This window comes from Dreissena polymorpha, chromosome 1 (genome assembly GCF_020536995.1).
Source record: "Dreissena polymorpha isolate Duluth1 chromosome 1, UMN_Dpol_1.0, whole genome shotgun sequence".
NCBI classification, from domain to species: Eukaryota; Metazoa; Mollusca; class Bivalvia; order Myida; family Dreissenidae; genus Dreissena; species Dreissena polymorpha.
In genome coordinates this window covers 204,231,988-204,244,366 of record NC_068355.1, presented here as the reverse complement: position 1 = coordinate 204,244,366, position 12,379 = coordinate 204,231,988, and the positions used below count along the sequence as shown (strand labels likewise).

The window sequence follows — 12,379 nt, the reverse complement described above, 5'->3', positions numbered from 1 at the left end:
CAATTTATTGATGCCAAGCATCTAATTGTTGCTAAGCAACATCGAACCTTGGACGGAAGTCAAACTCACCAAGGCTCCACTGTTGGAAGAGTTGATAGGAGGCGTGCTAGGCTGACGCAAGACATCTTCGTGCTGAATGTCTTCAGCAAGTTGTAGTATTTGTGCCCGAAGGGAGTCAGGATTGTTTTTGACTTTCACTTCAATGATGTTTTCATCTTGATGGCTAATAATGTTTGCTGAAATGGCAAGCAAACTAAATTCTGATTTTTTAGTGACAAATGAATATGCGTTGCAACATTTTTTTCCATACCTGCTTTTTTAGTGACAAACATTGCGTGTTTAATTAATATTGAGGATATCGCAATTAATTTTTTACCAATTATAACTCAGAATAGCGTTGTATCAATGTGTTACGCGCACCAACGTTAAATTGAAATGTTGGGGGTTTAAAACGGCGAAGAATATATGGTAAAGTACAGTTTGTAGCAAGGTGTAATATTAATCAAAAACAGGCATAACTTAAGCAGATTGAAGTGTGAGACTGTGCACCTTTAAATATGCATGTATGCAACTTTATATGCGCTACTTTACAACTTAAATAACTTTAAATGTAAAACTACATAGTTCTCAGCAATTGTAAAAGTGAGACAATACAACTTTAAATGTGACACTATACAATTTAAAATGTGGGACTGTGCATCTTTAAATGTGAGAGTAAATGACTTGAAAAGTGAGACTAAACAACTTTAAATTTGAGACAGTACAATTCTTAATGTGACAATACTCAACTTAAAATGTCAGATTGTACACCTTTAAATGTGATAGTATATTATATAACTTAAATACGTGAGACTAAACAACTTTAATGTAAGACAATACAACTGTATTACATATCATAAGAAACAATTGTTGTGAGTTGAATACATGACTGTACTGTAAGTGTATGAGTACTTGAGTTTACACGTTTTGTCGATGGATAAGCCAGAAATGTAGAAATACAGATGACCCTCTATGGTGAAGTCTGTCTATCTTGCTACCAGTGGTCATTATACTCAGTAACTATAACCTATTCTGGTTAAACGTATTAGCTGTATGCGATATGGAATTGATATTAGTTGATTTCTTCATTTTCTTTGATGTCCTCGTTTTTGTAGGACAGATATTAGATTTAAAGTTTCAAACCTATAAGCAATATAGTGCTATTGTTTTGCAAACATCTGGGCTCTACTTTAATTAATCATATCCCCTATATGTGACATAAACAATTTTTAAAACACAACAACTTCAAAATAGTAATAAATCTTAGTGAACTAAGCAAATAAAGCCAGTTGTTTTTATAAAAGACTTTAAAATTAGCTAGAACTATAGTGGCTAGCTCTGTGCAGAGTTTATTTTAACCGTGTTTGGAATTGGGCCAAAATGGGAAAAAATCGTGCTGTTTTGATTTTAATTGGAAACATGGGTTGTTGTTTTTTGCTAACAAATATTTAAACATTGAGATTAAGTGCTATCAAGATTAATTGCACTAAGGTTCAACTTATAGAGCTGCATAAGAAACTTAACTCAATGTTGCAACATGTTAAACAAATACATTTGTGGGCAAACCTTGAATTGAGAATATAAGCCAGTAATTAAGTAAAAGTATGAACTTATTGAGACTAGGAATGATGCCGACTTTCGGCCCCAAATTAAACAAAATAAATTACACTGTAAGGTCTCACCTAAAGCTCAAGAAGCTGAGATAACATGATGGCCTCGCTGTGAGTGCTATGGTCAAGTTTGAGGTCTCATTAATGTCGTTCAGAGTCCTTACTGGATCACACAACGAAACTGCTGTCATTTTCTAAGCCTTTTCTGGCGTTGATTCTATGTGCTTTGGGCTTGGAGTGCAAAGCGCTCGTAACAAAACCGGACGTGTTTACTTTTAGCACCTTGTTTACAATATTGGGCGGAATTCACATTTTAGGCAAACCCCATGGGTGTATCTTGCTCTGGGTGTTCACAATGAAGTAGTTACTGCCTTTCTTTGTCAGCAACAGCATCAAAAGCGCGTTTGTAAATCTACTACTGTCCAAACTATAGACAGCAAAAGTATTCTGCTTGGAAAGCTTACTCATGTGAATTAATCGCTTCAATTGTAAAAATTTTCTTGATTTTTTCCCGATCCTCGCTGAATTTATGTTTGTCCCATAAAGAATGGAACAAATTAATCAACTTTTTATTCTTCGTGATATTCGTTGTGATGTCATACGGCAAGAACTGACTGTTAGTGTTACCATAACTACTTCTATAACTCATTGTGTCTGTCCCACTCTGGCACTCGAGCTCAACAAAACTACTCAGTCTTGAGTGTTGAAAACTCGACACAGACATTGCAGTTGTTGAGTACAGCGCTTGAATTCAACTATGATGACCCTTTGAGGCCAGAGGTCAGGGTGGAGGAGCTAGGGGTCAGGGGGGGGGGGGGGGGCAAGGATCGTCCTGGACTGGGGATTCTTCAGGCAGACTGGTGCTGTTCCTGGTCAAACTCGATATCAATGCTGGTTCTCTCCTGAAAACAACAACAGCACAGTGGGTGGTATGAATAAGTAACAAATGTTAATACTACAATCTATAACAAACTATGCCTTTTGATTGGATGTGAAGGTTTTCAACAGCAAAACTTTATTCTAATGAATTTCTAATCTGGGATTTGATTGGTTCCTTGTAATCAATAGCACAAACATTAATATAAACAAGAGGCTCTGTCACCATAGGATGACTTATGCCCCCTATAAACGCTTGATAGAAGTTATGAGCTTTTTTCGAAACCTAAACGCAGATTTCGAAACCTTAACGCGAACCCTAAGTCCAAGGTCAATGTCACAGTGGTCAAAATTTGTGTGCGTATGGAAAGGTCTTGTCCGTATACACATGCATACCAAATATGAAGATTATATCTCAAGGGACATAGAAGTCATGAGCATTTTTCGAAACCTAAACGCAGATTTCAAAATCAAAACGCGGACCCTAACTTCAAGGTCAAGGTCACAGGAGTCAAAATGTTTGTGCGTATGGGAAGGCCTTGTCCATATACACATGGAAGGGGGCATACTTAAACCATTTTGTATTAAAACATTGTTGGCTAATGTTATACTAACCTGTGAATTCAAAATTATCATTTTCACTAAACTTTCAGATATGTTATTTTATAAGCCAATATGCGGCTCATCAATAATATTAATTTTTGTCCCTTATAAGCATGTGTCGTCCACATAAGCTAATCAGGTAGGACACTTTCCGGCTAGACTGGATTTTTGTAAAAAGGACACTTCCTTTCAAAGAAAAAAACCTTTGAAGAGGAAAGTGTTGTCCCTATTAGTCTGTGCGGACTGCGCAGACTTATATGGGATAACAATTTGAGCACATGCATTAAGCCCCATTTTACCACAGCACGGGTCATTTATATTTTTTGCCATTTCTTTCCTGCATATTAACAACAAACAAGGGCTGTTTGTAAAACATGCATGCCCCCCTATATGGGCCATAAGTTGTAGTAGCAGCCATTGTGTGAATACGTTTTTTGTCACTGTGAATGGTGGTGGTGGTGGTGGTAGCAGCAGAAGAAATAATAGTAGCAGTAGTAGTAGTAGTAGTAGTAGTAGTAGTAGTAGTAGTAGTAGAAGTAGTAGTAGTAGTAGTAGTAGTAGTAGTAGTAGAAGTAGTAGTAGTAGTAGTAGAAGTAGTAGTAGTAGTAGTAGTAGAAGTAGTAGTAGTAGTAGTAGCAGCAGCAGCAGCAGCTGCAGCAGCAGCAGCAGCAGCAGCAGCTGCAACAGCACTAGTAGTAGTTGTAGTAGTAGTAGTAGTAGTATGCATTACAAAAATGCAGTTAGGCAAATGCTGTAACAATAAATTTAAACTTATTGCATTTGTTTCCCCTGTATATAGGTAGATTTAATAGTGTATTACCTCCCCTGTCCTGCTAGTATTTGTATTAATCAACAAAATTAAACATTAACACAATATTTAATATACAAAATATACAAAATATGGGCTGTCCGTTGTAGTGGCAGCCATTGTGTGATACGTTTTTTGTCACTGTGACCTTGACCTTTGACCTAGTGACCTGAAAATCAATATGGGTCATCAGTGAGTCACGATCAATGTACCTATGAAGTGTCATGATCCTAGGCAAAAGCGTTCTTGAGTTATCATCCAAAAACCATTTTACTATTCGGGTCACCGTGACCTTGACCTTTGACCTTGTGACCTCAAAATCAATAGGGATCATCTGCAAGTCATGATCAATCTACCTGTGAAGTTTCATGATCCTAGGCATATGCGTTCTTGAGTTATCATCCGAAAACCATTTTACTATTTCGGGTCACCGTGACCTTGACCTTTGACCTAGTGACCTCAAAATCTATAGGGGTCATCTGCCAGTCATGATCAATCTACCCATGCAGTTTCATGATCCTAGGCGTATGCATTCTTGAGTTATCATCCGGAAACCATTTTACTATTTCGGGTCACCGTGACCTTGACCTTTGACCTTGTGACCTCAAAATCAATAGGGGGCATCTGTCATGATCAATCTGCCCATGAAGTTTCATGATCCTAGGCGTATGCCTTCTTGAGTTATCATTCAAAAACCATTTTACTATTTCAGGTCACCGTGACCTTGACCTTTGACCTAGTGACCTCAAAATCAATAGGGGTCATCTGCGAGTCGTGATCAATGTACCTATGAAGTTTCATGATCCTAGGCCCAAGCGTTCATGAGTTATTGTCTGACAACCACCTGGTGGACGGACCGACCGACCGACATGAGCAAAGCAAAATACCCCCTCTTCTTCGAAGGGGGGCATAACAAACAGTGGTAGACATAATTAGACAGTAACTAAAGGGCAACAACTTACTGTTTGTGCAGATCTACAGTTCTATCCTTTGTAATTAAACAGTTACTTAAGGTCAACAACTCACTTTTGGTGCAGACCTAGAGTTCTCTCCCTTGTAAGTGTCAGCTAAAATGTCCTTCATGATGCGATCCCCAGACATGGAACAGCAACGTCCCCCAACATCACTGAACTTTGATACGGCTGAGCCTTTCACCAGACAGTCGTCTTCTGTGCTGAGCAGTTGCTGTAACGTTGAGCAAACCAATATAAAATATGTTGGCCCAGTTAGTCTTTTGAACACGTACATTTAATTTAGTAATATATCAGCCATTTTTTTTGTCCAAATTGGATTAAGTCCTTTTACCACATCAATCGGGAACAAGGGCTGTTTGTAAAACATGCATGCCCCCCATATGGGCTCTTCGTTGAAGTGAGAGCCATCGTGTGAATATGTTTTTTGTCACTGTGACCTTGACCTTTGACCTAGTGACCTGAAAATCAATAGGGGTCATCTGCCAGTCATTATCAATGTACCTATGAAGTTTCATGATCCTAGGCCTAAGCGTTCTTGAGTTATCAAGAAACCATTTTACTATTTTGGGTCACCGTGACCTTGACCTTTGACCTAGTGACCTCAAAATCAATAGGAGTCATCTGCGAGTCATGATCAATGTACCTATGAAGTTTCATGATCCTAGGCCCAAGCGTTCTTGAGTTATCGTCTGACAACCACCTGGTGGACGGACCGACAGACCGACCGACAGACCGACATGAGCAAAGCAATATACCCCCTCTTCTTCGAAGGGGGGGATAATAATAAATGTGATTATAAATGACATTTTGAAAATTCTTAGAATTTTTGTTTAATTTGGAAATATTCGGGTTGTTTTAATTACATAAAACTTAATTGCACAAACTTATCAAATTAATATTTTACATGCGTGTTTGCTGACATGTTCAGTTTCAGTGCTCTATTTATTAGTCCACTAGCATACAAGGAAATGCTTTGAACGTGTACTGTATAAAGAAGGAAATAAATGGCTGTTCACAATTTCACATTCACCTAGCTGGGAGTAAAATTCTGTTACAGGCCATTTGCCCTGACCAGCTGGCAAAACTAGTTTACCGTATAATGTACCAAGGAAAAATAGCCCCGCGAGTCATGTCCCTTTCACACGGGTAACTTTTGCAAAAAAAGGCTGAAAAAAAGGGGTTGCCCAATCTGATATTTGCCCAGAGCAAAATTTAAGCCACCAAATCAAACTGGAAACTGGATTTTAACAACCCTTATCTTGTAAACTCATTGATATACGTTAGCAAAAATTATCGGGCATTTCAAAAAATGACTTTGATTTGGACATGTAAATTTGTGGATTTTTTAATTTGGCAGAAAAGGAATTTGCAATGGTTATTTTGTTATGTATGTGAGCTAAATTTGTGTATCAGTAAATTCATGAAATCAACATTTATTAATGTCCCACAAATAATAGCGATTTTAAAATTCATATTCCATTTTTTTTGCGAAAAGTGTTTTGTAATGCTAACCTGAGATGACAATTTTCGCCTTGAATTGATTTTTGTTTAGAAGAAATTTCCTTTAAACATAAAACTCCTCAAAAGCAGAAAGTATTGTGCACTGCACAAGCTAATATGTGGATGGAACTAAAAATGCATTAAGACCCCTTTTCCCAGAATGATGCTTACTTTGAATCACATTTTGAAATTCTGTGTTACTGAGGTTTGGAAAGCATCCAGCTGAAGAAGGGTTGAGATATTGATCCTAAAGTAAAATAAGTCATTTTATGTTATGTGAAATCATATCATTCTTGTCAACTTCATCTTTAGCATTCTTAATACACAGCCTGGTACACTGTCAAATCATTATTATTAGTGGGACATTATTTTGAGTTGATTTTAAGGGTTGACATATCCACAAAGTTAACACAAATACATTAGAAAATAACTTACACAAATTCCTCATGTATTTTTTCCAAACTGAGAAATCCATGCATCAACTTATGTGTCCATGAAAGTCTGTTTTAACCAGGAAAGTTCATACGGACAAAAATAAATGATTCACGAGTTACAATCAATTACAGAGGATATTTTACCTCATGTAAATTTATACTTTTCATTCCCACCTCATTTCTTTTTTGCATTCTTAATACATATGAAATGCACAAGCAGGCCTTTTCCTGGCATTTTGATGGGTCTGTTAAACGGAACCATAACCAAACCTTTTTTTTAGATAATTGCCATAAGCTTATTATATCTCAATTACGTTTCAATAAGATCTAAAAACAAAAGCTGTCACCCTAGAATGACTTATGCCCCATATAAAAGCTTGATAGAATTTATAAGCTTTTTTCGAAACCTAAAAGCAGATTTCGAAACCTAAACGCGGACCGGACCCTAAGTTCAAGGTCAAGGCCACAGGGGTCAAAATTTGTGTGCATATGAAGAGGCCTTGTCCATATACACATGCATGCCAAATTTGAAATAACTTTCTGAAGGGACATAGAAGTAATGAGCATTTTTCAAAAACCAAAACGCAAAGTTTTACAGACAAACCGCAAACAGTCCGATCACTGTATACCCTCCTTTGGGGGCATGAAATGTATACTACTATCATTATGTGATTTTATTATTATAATTTGAAGTATTAGAAAGTGTAATATAAAATTATTTTTCCAAAATCAATTGATTTTTCATGCGAAAAAATTCACTATCCAAAAAAACAATTTTCCCCCAAAATGGCAAAGAAAACACCTGACAAATAAAGCATCTATTTTACCTTCTACGTATTCAGGTCATTCTTGTCCACCACATCCTCAGCATCTTTGTCCGGACTCAGAAGTGACTGGAGCAGCAGAATAGCTTGATGTATTTCTTGTATGTATACTTAGGATTCACACACATTTATATAAATGTTATTAAAATCAATAACAAATGTTCAACAGCATAAAACAAAGTAAACTAGGAAATGGCGCGCCAGAGGCTGACGCGTATCCCCATGCCGCATGTTTGACCCAGGGAAGCCCCAGGGTTGGTAATGGGGCTATGCATAGTTGAGATTGACTGTTTAGTCATAAATGATATTCAGTATAAATTTGAAGTAAATCTGTGTGGAAATAAAGAAGTTAATGTAAAATAGCCTAAAAAAATGAGTAAAAATCTCTGACCCGGCCCCCACCACAACCCCCATTACTTTTGACCCAGGGGTAAGATCAAAATTCCAAATAATACACTGTCGCACATATGCTCATAGCTACTATGCGTGTAAGGTACGGTTCTAGTGCTAACAGTGTAGGAGAAGATATTGGCCAGGACGGACAGACGGCGGAGATAACCACATAACAGATTTTTGCAATCTAAGCATGGACCCTTAGTTCAAGGTCAAGGTCACAGGGGTACAAATTTTATATGCGCATGGAAAGGTCTTGTCCAGATACAGATGCGTACCAAATATGAAAGCAATTTCTGAAGGGACACAGATGTTATGAGCTTTTTTTGAACCACAGTCGCAGATTTCGAAACCTGAACGCGGACCCCCAAGTCCAACAATTTAATGTGCATGTAAAGGTTTTGTCAAGATACACATGTGTACCAAATAAGAAAGCAATATCTGAACGGACACAGTAGGAATGAGCCTTTTGCGAATTGTGGTCGCAGAGTTCAAAACCTGAACCCTGACCTCAAGTTCAAGGTCAAGGTCACAGGGGTCAAAAATGATATGCTCATGGAAAGATGTTGTTCAGATACACATGCATATCAAATATGAAAGCAATTTCTGAAAGGACACTGTAGTTATCAGCACATTTCGAATCGCGGTCATCAGAACATTTTGGTTCAGGGCTAAATTTCGACCAAAAAATAAACTATGCCCTAATTTCTAGGATATAAACATATATCAGATAAACTTTCCTATTTATTAACCAAGTTTAATCAATTTAAAAACAAAGAATACACATTTGATGTTAGGAACTTTTCCTTAATCAGCCAGAAAAAGTACTGATGTTAAGTGAACTATATGGGTTGCATTCTGGGAAAATAGGACTAAATGTATGTGCAGTCTGCACAGGCTTACTATGGAATGATTGTTTAAGCACATACATTAAGCCCCATATCCCAGACCACAGCTAAAATACTACCTGCTGTTCTTGTTGCTGCTGCTGCTGCTGCGACCGTGCCATATGCAGAGATGAAGCGAGTCCCGACACCTAAGTCACCAACCCAAACCCGGGAATTCCCGACAACAACTGTTGTTGAATGGCGTCAATCGCAGACAGCTCTCCTGGTGAGGTTCACATTATTCGAGAGCAACATATTAAGGCCAGTCACATTTACGGACGAGTCAATCAACGCCTGTTCTATCTGTTGGAACAAATTGTTTCAGTTTGAGCGTCTCTACAACTGAAAATGTGAGACTACAATTTAACATGTGAGACTATACAATGTTAAATGTGAGACTGTTTTAAGCTTTAAATCTGAGACACAACAACTTTAAATTTGACACAATATAACATCAAATGTATGACAATACACCTTTAAATCTAAGACTACACAACTTTAAACAAGAGACTGAACAACTTTAAATGTGAGACAATACAACGTTTGAAAATTTGCCACTATACAACTTAACATGAATGACTGTTCAATTCAAAATGTAAGACAATACAATTTTAAATGTGAGACTTCTAAAAACATTTAATCTGAGGCTTAACACCATTAAATTTGACACTGTACAACTTCAAATGTATGACTATACGCCTTTAAATGTGAGACAATACAACTTTAAACGAGAGTCTAAAAAACTTAAAATGTGAGACCATGGTAAGTAGTGATATTGAATCAATATGATTTCTACATTAAATGGCCTTCTTTTGTAGGACAGACCTTCTAGTTACTGGTGTTATCATCAGGATATAAAGCAATTTTGCAAACAATTCAGGCTCTGATTGAAATAATAATCATATCAAATTATATGTGAAATAAACAACATAAACATTTTTTTATAAAACAAACTACTTCAAAATTGTAATACAAATTAGTGTAATAAGTAAAGTAAGCCATTTGTTTTAAAAAAAGACTTCAAATGTGATAAAACTAGGTGCTAGCTCTGTGCTGAGTCTATTATAACCATTTTTGAAATTGGGTCATAGCCTGTTGGATTGGGAAAAACCTGGATATTTTGACTAAAATTGGAATATTGGGGTTTATTTTTTGCTTACAAATACTTAAAAATCGAAAATCAGTACCATCAAATTTAATGTATTAATTTAACTTAAGTTCAATTTATAGAGCTGAATCAGGAAATACACTCAATGTTGCCACCTATTAAACACAATTTTTGTTGGAAAACCTTAAATTGGGAATGACAGCCAGCTTTTATGGAAAAAAATATAGATGTTTGGAGATTAGGGCTGTGGCTGAATTATTGGCCCCAAATTTAACCAAATAACATCTGACGCTCAAGAAGCTGAGACGACATGCTTACCTTGCTGATATTACTAAGGCCCGAGTTTGAGTTCTGACTAACTCGGTTGAGAGTCGAAGTGCGTACTGGACGACATTACAAAACTGCTGTCATTTTTCAAAGCCATCTCTATTCTCGATTCAATACAAGTGCCAAGTGCTCGTAACAAAGCCAGACATGTTCACATTTTGCACCTTGTTTACAATCTTGGGCGCAATTTGCGTCTGAGGCATGCCCCTTTGATGTATTGTGCTCTGGGTGTTGACAGCCAAGTCATTACTGCCTTTCTTCATCAGCAACAGCGTCAAAAGCTTTATATTCCTTTTGGACAGTTTAGACACCTGAGAGGACAAACCGAGATGGTCCGTAACGCTACTACTGTCCTAACTATCAACAGCACAAGTATCTTCTTTGGACAGTCTACACTTCTGCATTAATCGCTTCAATTGTTCCTTGATTTGTTGTCCCGTTCCTCGCTGAATTTGTGTTTGTCCCATAACGAATGGAACAAGTCATTCAACTTCTCATTCGTCGTGATATTCACAGTGATGTCCAACAGCAAGAACTGACTGTTGATTGAGCATTACCATAACTACTGATATAACTCCTTGTGTCTGTAACACTCTTCCCACTCGGACACTCAAGCTAAACAAAACTACTCGGGCTCGAAAGTGGCTAACTTGACGTGGACATTGCGGTTGATGAGAACAGTGCAAGAAAACTGGATGTGCTCAGAATTTGAGGCTGGAAGTCTTGGGGGAGGAGATATGGATCAGGGTAGGGGAAGGGTTGTCCTGGACTGGGGCTCATGCATGCCAGACTGGTGCTGTTGTTGGGCCAACACAATAGTCAATGCTGGTGCTCTCCTGAAAAACAACAACAGCACAATGGGTATTATGAACTTGTAATAAATGTTATATTTCAATCTATTACAAACTATGCTTCTTGGTTGGCTGTGCAGGTTTTCAACAGCAAAACTTCATGAATTTCTTATCTGGCGTTTCGTTGGTCCATTGTCCTTAATAGCCTGACATTAATACAACTAACAACCAACAGACTGACCAGCAAACAAGCTCACTCCTATATACCCCCGAAACTTTTGTTTGTGGGGGTATAATTATAATCACATAATGTATAGGTTATTATTGGTCATTAAAGTTGATAAACGGATATCAATACAGAAACAATCATGTTATGCAAAGCTACAAACATCACTAGCCCCACTTATGTATCAATGGTAGTTTTAGAACCATAATTACAATTGATATAGAACCTGTTTTTGAAAATAGTTTAAGAGCCAGATATGTTGGTACCTGCTGATAAATGGCTCGTTTGTTGTTGTTGTTTTTAGTTTTACATTATCTCTAGATGTTCAATTTAAAATGCAAATTTGAGGGTTAAGCTCGACACTTTCCCATTTTCTTCACTTTTCTATATACGATACAAAGGTTTGTCGCTGAACTTTTAAACTGAAATACGATTAACTTGTCAATTAATGGAAGAGCAGAAACCACAGTTGGCATTTGGTTTAACCTATTTATTAAAGTATGATTGCATCTAAAGTCTTAGGCTATTAAGAGTGGGTCTCTTCTCTTAAATGCTTTGCCACAGTGACTCCTTTTGCAATGGCAAGGCCACTTACCTATTGAGATGTAGGGGCTAAGTTGTAGTTGGGGACATTTCTCTCTGGGCCTGAACTTGTGAGTATAAGCCTCTGTGAACAAATAAAATGGTCTTAGCGCCTCCCAGAAATGTGTCCCTGTAAACTCAATAATTCAATGAATTCTGAAATGGCATCTGCTATATTTAAAGTCAATGAAGTTGGTTTGATTAAATAAATGCTCAAATATTGCCTTCTATATATGTACTCTTTATACAAACAGTGTTCATCCCTCTGGAGCTTATTAAGTTATGTGCAAAACCAAAAAAGTGGAACGGATATAAGGAGGATAAATGAAGGACGGAGGTTACTGGTATTTAAAGACAATGACGAATCTTTACACCCCCCCCGCACCATTTCATAACG

At 37.3% G+C, this 12,379-nt stretch overlaps 1 protein-coding gene across 1 annotated transcript in view; it reads right to left on the bottom strand.

Moving 5' to 3' along the window:
* LOC127864706 (uncharacterized) overlaps positions 1–12,379 on the bottom strand; it is a 73,684-nt gene that overhangs the window by 17,318 nt on the left and 43,987 nt on the right. The window contains exons 7-13 of the mRNA XM_052404599.1: positions 11,996–12,067; positions 10,375–11,219; positions 9,029–9,290; positions 7,672–7,737; positions 4,963–5,121; positions 1,722–2,551; positions 70–236 (exon numbers count right to left, since the gene is read on the bottom strand). The gene's annotated coding sequence lies outside the window, so the exon portion shown is untranslated. The remainder of the gene's footprint in view (positions 1–69; positions 237–1,721; positions 2,552–4,962; positions 5,122–7,671; positions 7,738–9,028; positions 9,291–10,374; positions 11,220–11,995; positions 12,068–12,379) is intronic.